The sequence below is a fragment of the Glycine soja genome, chromosome 13 (genome assembly GCF_004193775.1).
Source record: "Glycine soja cultivar W05 chromosome 13, ASM419377v2, whole genome shotgun sequence".
In the NCBI taxonomy this organism is placed as follows: Eukaryota; Viridiplantae; Streptophyta; class Magnoliopsida; order Fabales; family Fabaceae; genus Glycine; species Glycine soja.
The window spans coordinates 8,327,252-8,333,745 of NC_041014.1; the positions used below are offsets into that span (position 1 = coordinate 8,327,252).

The following is a 6,494-nucleotide window of genomic DNA, read 5'->3' on the forward strand; positions in this document are numbered from 1 at the left end:
GCATCCAGTAGAGATATGTTTACCTCTACTTTTCTAAATGTTTCCAAGATCTCCTTCTTTGTCTCTTCCATTTATTTGTTGGAAATTTCTCTTGGAGGGAATAGAACAAGGATATGTTGCTTCTCTTTAGAGTCACATGCATAGAAAATGTTAGGTTACTTACTCTTTACATCTTTAGAGTCACCTCCATTTTCTGGAGTAGAGTGAGGTTGGGCAGGTTCATTGGCTGGTTGAGGTTCTTGACACTGCTTTCCCGATCTCAATGTAATAGCACTCACATTTTTGGGATTCTGGACAGATTGAGAAGGTAATCTGTCAGAATTCAAGGACTGTTGTTGATTTAACTGTGTAGCCAATTGTCCCATCTGATTGGTTAAGCTCTGAATGGAGGCTCTGGCCTCTTGTTGAAACTGCATGTTTTGCATAGTCATTTGCCTCACAAGTTCTTCAAGGGAAGGTTGTGGAGGGGCCTCAATTGTTTGCTATTTTTGGGGCTGTTGCTGTTGTTGCTGCTGAATTGGTGGAGGAACGTATGGTCTGCTTGGGCCAGCAGCATTTTGAAAATAAGGTTGTTGTTGCTGCTGTTGTGAAGGATTCGACCATCTAAGGTTGGGATGATTCCTCCACCCAGGATTGTACCTGTTGCTGGAGAGGTCATAATTGCACTGTTGTGGCTGATTTTGTTGCTGAGGTTGAGGAGGTATGTTGTAGATGTTTGTAGCATAAGCTTCAGGCTGTTCAATTGCTTCAGATTGTTGCATAGAAGGGAAAAGGTCTGTGTGGTGGTCGGCAGAGGAGCATAAACCAAATAGTCTGGTGACAGGTGCATATTTTTTATTCATAGTCAGTTGGGTTATCAGGTTAACCAAGGCATCTAGTTTACCTTCAAGCTTCTTAGTCTCGGCTGATGAAGATGAATTTTTGGCTACTTCATGCACTCCTCTAATGACAATAGCATCACTTCTGGCACTAAATTGCTGGGAGTTTGAAGCCATCTTCTCAATTAAATTTCTGGCTTCAGCAGGGGTCATGTCTCCAAGGGCTCCACCACTAGCAGCATCTATCATACTTCTCTCCATGTTACTGAGTCCTTCATAGAAATATTGGAGGAGAAGCTGCTCAGAAATCTGGTGGTGAGGACAACTGGCACATAGTTTCTTGAATCTTTCCCAGTACTCATACAAGCTTTCTCCACCAAGTTGCCTGATGCCTGAAATGTCTTTTCTGATGGCAGTGGTCCTAGATGCAGGGAAGAATTTCTCCAAGAACACCCTTTTAAGGTCATCCCAGTTGAAAATAGACCTGGGAGCAAGGTAGTATAGCCAATCTTTTGCCACTCCCTCCAAAGAATGAGGAAAAGCCTTTAGAAAGATATGATCTTCTTGGACATCAGGGGGCTTCATGGTGAAACAAACAATATGGAACTCGTTAAGATGCTTATAAGGATCTTCACCTGCAAGACCATGAAACTTAGGTAGCAAATGTATTAGTCCAGTCTTGAGAACATATGGAACACCCTCATCAGGGTATTGGATGCACAAGCTTTCGTAGGTGAAATCAGGTGCAGCCATTTCCCTTAGAGTCCTCTCACGGGGTGGAGGTTATGCCATGTTCTCAGAATGCTCAAAATCAGGATGCTCAAAAGGTATAAAATGCTGCCTAACTAATCTATGAAATGTCCTATCTATCTCAAGATCAAAGGGTTGTAAGTCAGATGGATTGCCTCTAGTCATATACTACATTCAGCATGCACAACTAGTTGCCTTCTTATGCAAGTAACAGTGTAGGTTTGAACTACAGCTACCCTCAAATGATATCCAAATGACTTGAAATTCTGTAAGAAACCTTATAAAATGATGAGAAGATAGCACAAAAATTTTCAGACAAAAATTCAAATTCTAACTATGGAAACTACCTAAGGAAATTTTAGAAAAATAAAACAATAAAACTTGAAAAATAAAAAAAAACTAGTAAACAGGCGATTATGGATAGCTAGAGACCTCAGCCGGCCTTCGGAGGGCTGCCACAACATGGGAAATTTTTTTCTACCCCAAATATGTTTTGAAGTTTTGGTAAACACAAGTTCTCAAAAATTTTGTTTTTTAATCTCTCAAATCTGGCCACAACAAGTGTTCCTGGTATTTTTCACACAAAATATGAGTCAAAAGAACCTACCACACCAAAATTCAGCCAAAATAACAACCCTAACTATCAAAAAAAAATCGCCAATTAAATTGTCAGCAGTAGTCGCTAAGGGATTTGCACTACTACTCTGTTTTCCAGATCAACAAAAGTGGTCGCTAAATTCGTCGCAAAGCACTATTTATAGCAAAACACAAAAACTAAAATAGGGGAAGCGTTGAACAGAAAAATTAAAGCCAAACACCACACTAAACAAAATAACAAGACACTAAACGACACTAAACAACACTAACACAACACGAAAACTTAAAACAACTAAACATAAAACACGAATCACTAGCTATTATGAACCTTTGGACACTGCTCTCCGGCAACGGCGCCAAATTTGATCGAGGCCGTATCCGAATCAAATAAATATTAAAATGTAGTAACTAGGAAGTGATCCTAGGTCGTTTCCCAACGAGCAATGATAAACCAAATGTTCATAACAGATAGTAGGAAATAGTAACAAATTTGGGGGGGGGGGGGGGTTGTGCGCTTTTGTAAATTAAATAGCGAGTAAAATTGAATTAGAAAAATATCAAAATTAAAATACGTTGATTCACCTTGATTCACAAGCAAGTCTCTTATCCTAGGTTGCGAGAATTTATCCTTTATCAATTTAACCACTTAATCCAACCCTAAATTAAATTACTGAGCGAAATTTAACATAAGGCATTCATTATGTGATTAAGAAACACATACAACAATTACTCATAAATGATCATTAAGCATGAACGTAAATTAAGCGCAGAGACAATTAATCAAGCACTAAGCATGCATGAATTAATAGCAACAAATTTAGAGTAATTAGTGAAGAGGAAAAACTGAACAGAATTTAACAATAATAATAGAACCTCAAAGAGAACTGCGCTTGATCCTTAAGAGAAAGCAACGCTGGGGACTTAGCCTTCCATTAATCAATAGATAATGAACTTATAAATTCAAGAATGAAATTTTATTGCTACTGGAATTGCAAAACGAAAAAATGTCTCAAAGAAAAAGTTTAAAACTAGAAAACGAAAAATAGGGGAGAGAGAAGAGAGGCCTAAACTAGAACCTTGGTGTTGTTATATAGTTTTCCAGCCCCAAAGCTTACAAATCTGTTTTAAATCCAAGCCCATAAATAAAATCAAATCAAATCTAGATAAGATAAGATAAGATCTAGATGAAATAATATCTAGATGAGATCAAATCTAAATAATATCTAGATAAGATAAGATCTAATTTTGTAGAATAAAATAGTCTGTCCTCTTCAAATCCAAGCCCAATTCTGGATTCAAGCCCAATGCTTCATTAATTCCTGAAATTAAATTTAAAACATCAAATTAGTTGAATGGGCCCAAATAATAAAACTGCCTAATTAATTTGACAATTAAAATTAATCAGTACTTAAAATGGTGCAAAAAGGGTTAAGAAATAGGAGAAAATAATGGCACATCAGGCATCCTCCTATAGGCAAAAGTGTCAAAGGGACAGGTGAATATGGTCTTTTCTTGATCCTCAAGAGCAACATGAATTTGTAAATAACTAGAGAAACCATCAAGAAAATAGTAATGAGACTTACCTGCCAAGCGCTCAAGCATTTGATCAATGAATGGCAGGGGAAAATGATCTTTTCTGGTTACCTGGTTCAGCCTCCTATAATCAATGCAGACTCGCCAGTTGTTCTGCACTCTTGCGGGGATAAGCTATCCCTGTCATTCTTAATCACTGTGAGGCCTATCTTCTTAAGAACCACTTGGACTGGACTCACCCACTGGCTTTCAGAAATGGGGTAGATAATTCTAGCTTGTAAGAGCTTGGTCACTTCCTTTTTCACCACATCTAGAATGACAGGCTTGAGTCGCTGCTGTGGCTGCCTCACTGGCTTAGCTCCATCCTCCAAAAGTATCCTATGCATGCAGGTAGGTGGGCTAATACCAGGAATGTCTTCTAAAGTCCCTCCAATGACTTTCTTGTGCTTCTTGAGCACTAGCAACAACTTCTCCTCTTGCTCAGCAGCAAGGGAAGCAGAGATGATCACTAGAAAATTTTCCTTGTCCTCCAAGTAAGCATACTTGAGGGTTGCTAGTAAGGGCTTCAACTCTGGTGTGGGTGGTGGCTGAACAGTTGGAGGAACTAGGGTAGGAGAAGAAGAAAAAGGTTCCTCAGCCTATACCTCATAAAGCAAGTCAAAAGTATATGTACTTCCTGTAACATGGTTAATGCATTCTGACTCTAAAAAATCAACATCAAGAGGTACAACACCCAGAAAATTAGAACCAGACTCAAATTCAAATTTATTCCTAGAATAAAAATCAGATACAGGATCAAATTCAAACTCAAATTTAGAATCAATGCATAAGGAATGACAAGTATGTAGATCAGATAAAAATAGATGTTTCCTACCATGAAGAGAATCAAAATCAAACAAATAATCATCAACAATCTGATCAATTATCTCAGCACGAAAAACAGAATGATCCTCAGATGGATGTTTCATGGCATCAAGAATGTTAAAATGAACAACAATATCACCAAATTCCATAGACAATGTGCCAGCATAAACATCTATCTTGGTTCGGGTTGTTTTCATAAATGGTCTGCCTAAAATAATTGGAACTGAACCATGGGAAAATCCCTCTTCCATATTAAGAACATAAAAATCAACAGGAAAAATAAGTTCACCGACCCGAACCAACACATCCTCTATGAAACCTGCGGGGTAAGCAACACTTCTATTTGCCAAATGAATCACCACATTTTTAGATTGCAAAGGTCCAAGAGATAAAGAATTGAAAATGGACAGAGGCATGACACTAACAGATGCTCCTAGATCTAGCATGGCATTCTCAAATTTACTGTTCCCAATAATGCAAGTTATACAGAAAGTACATGGTTCCCATAAATGTTTACAGCATAAGCTTCAGGTTGTTCATTGACTCCCGATTGCTGCAAAGAAGGACAAAGATCTGTATGGTGATCTGCAGAAGAACATAGACCACAGACTCTTGCAACGGGTGCAGATGCAGATTTTTTATTCATGGCAAGTTGAGTTACTAGGTTGACCAAGGTATCAAGTTTTCCCTCCAGTTTTTTATTTTCAGCAGATGAAGATGAATCTGTGGCCACCTCATGGACTCCTCTAAGGACAATAGCATCATTTCTTGCACAGAATTGTTGGGAGTTGGAAGCCATCTTCTCAATCAAATTCCTAGCCTCAACTGGAGTCATATCACCAAGAGCTCCACCACTGGCAGCATCAATCATACTCCTCTCCATGTTGCTAAGTCCCTCATAGAAATATTGCAGGAGGAGTTGCTCAGAAATCTGGTGGTGAGGACAACTTGCACACAATTTCTTGAATCTTTCCCAGTACTCATACAAGCTCTCTCCACTAAGTTGCCTAATGCCTGATGCCTGAAATGTCTTTTCTGATGGCAGTGGTCCTAGATGCAGGGAAGAATTTCTCCAAGAACACCCTCTTAAGGTCATCCCAGCTGGAGATGGATCTAGGAGCAAGGTAGTATAGCCAATCTTTCGCCACTCCTTCTAGAGAATGAGGAAAAGCCTTTAGAAAGATATGATCTTCCTGGACATCAGGGGGCTTCATGGTGGAACAAACAATATGGAACTCCTTAAGATGCTTATGAGGATTTTCACCTGCAAGACCATGAAACTTGGGCAGCAGATGTATTAGTCCAGTCTTGAGAACATATGGAACACCCTCATCAGGATATTGAATGCACAAGCCTTCATAAGTGAAATCAGGTGCTGCCATCTCCCTAAGAGTCCTCTCACGAGGTGGAGGTTGAGCCATGTTCTCAATATAAAAATTAGTAGTGGAATGTTCAAAATCAGAATATTCAGAATCACCCTCAATAGAATGCTCAAAATGTTCAAAATGCAAAGAATGACTAGGATGCACACTATGCCTAACTAATCTATGAAAGGTTCTATCTATTTCAGGATCAAAGGGTTGTAAATCACCTGGATTGCCCCTAGTCATGCACTATATGCAGCAAATAATGTGTTTCTCAACAAGCACCTAACAAGGGGGTAAAACTACAACTATACTCAAACGATATCAAAATGAGCTGAAATTTTGTGAGGAACACCTCAATATCATGAAAAGATAGCTCAAAAAATTTCAAACAAAAATTCAAAGTCTAACTATGAAAACTACCTAAGCAAAGTTTAGCAAAATAGGACAATAATACTTGAAAAATAAAAAATAAAAACTTAGTAAACAGCTGATTTTTTGAGTTTGGGAGACCCCAACTAGATAAAGCCGCTTGTCACAATATGGGAAATTTTTTTCTACCCCAAAT

The 6,494-nt window shown here is 38.5% G+C and overlaps 1 non-coding gene across 1 annotated transcript; it reads left to right on the forward strand.

Annotated features, from left to right (window-relative positions):
* Positions 1-1,125: 1,125 nt before the first annotated feature.
* Positions 1,126-1,232, forward strand: LOC114382891. The gene has a single exon (XR_003660348.1). It is a non-coding gene; the product is annotated as a small nucleolar RNA R71 (small nucleolar RNA).
* The last annotated feature ends 5,262 nt before the right edge of the window (positions 1,233-6,494 follow it).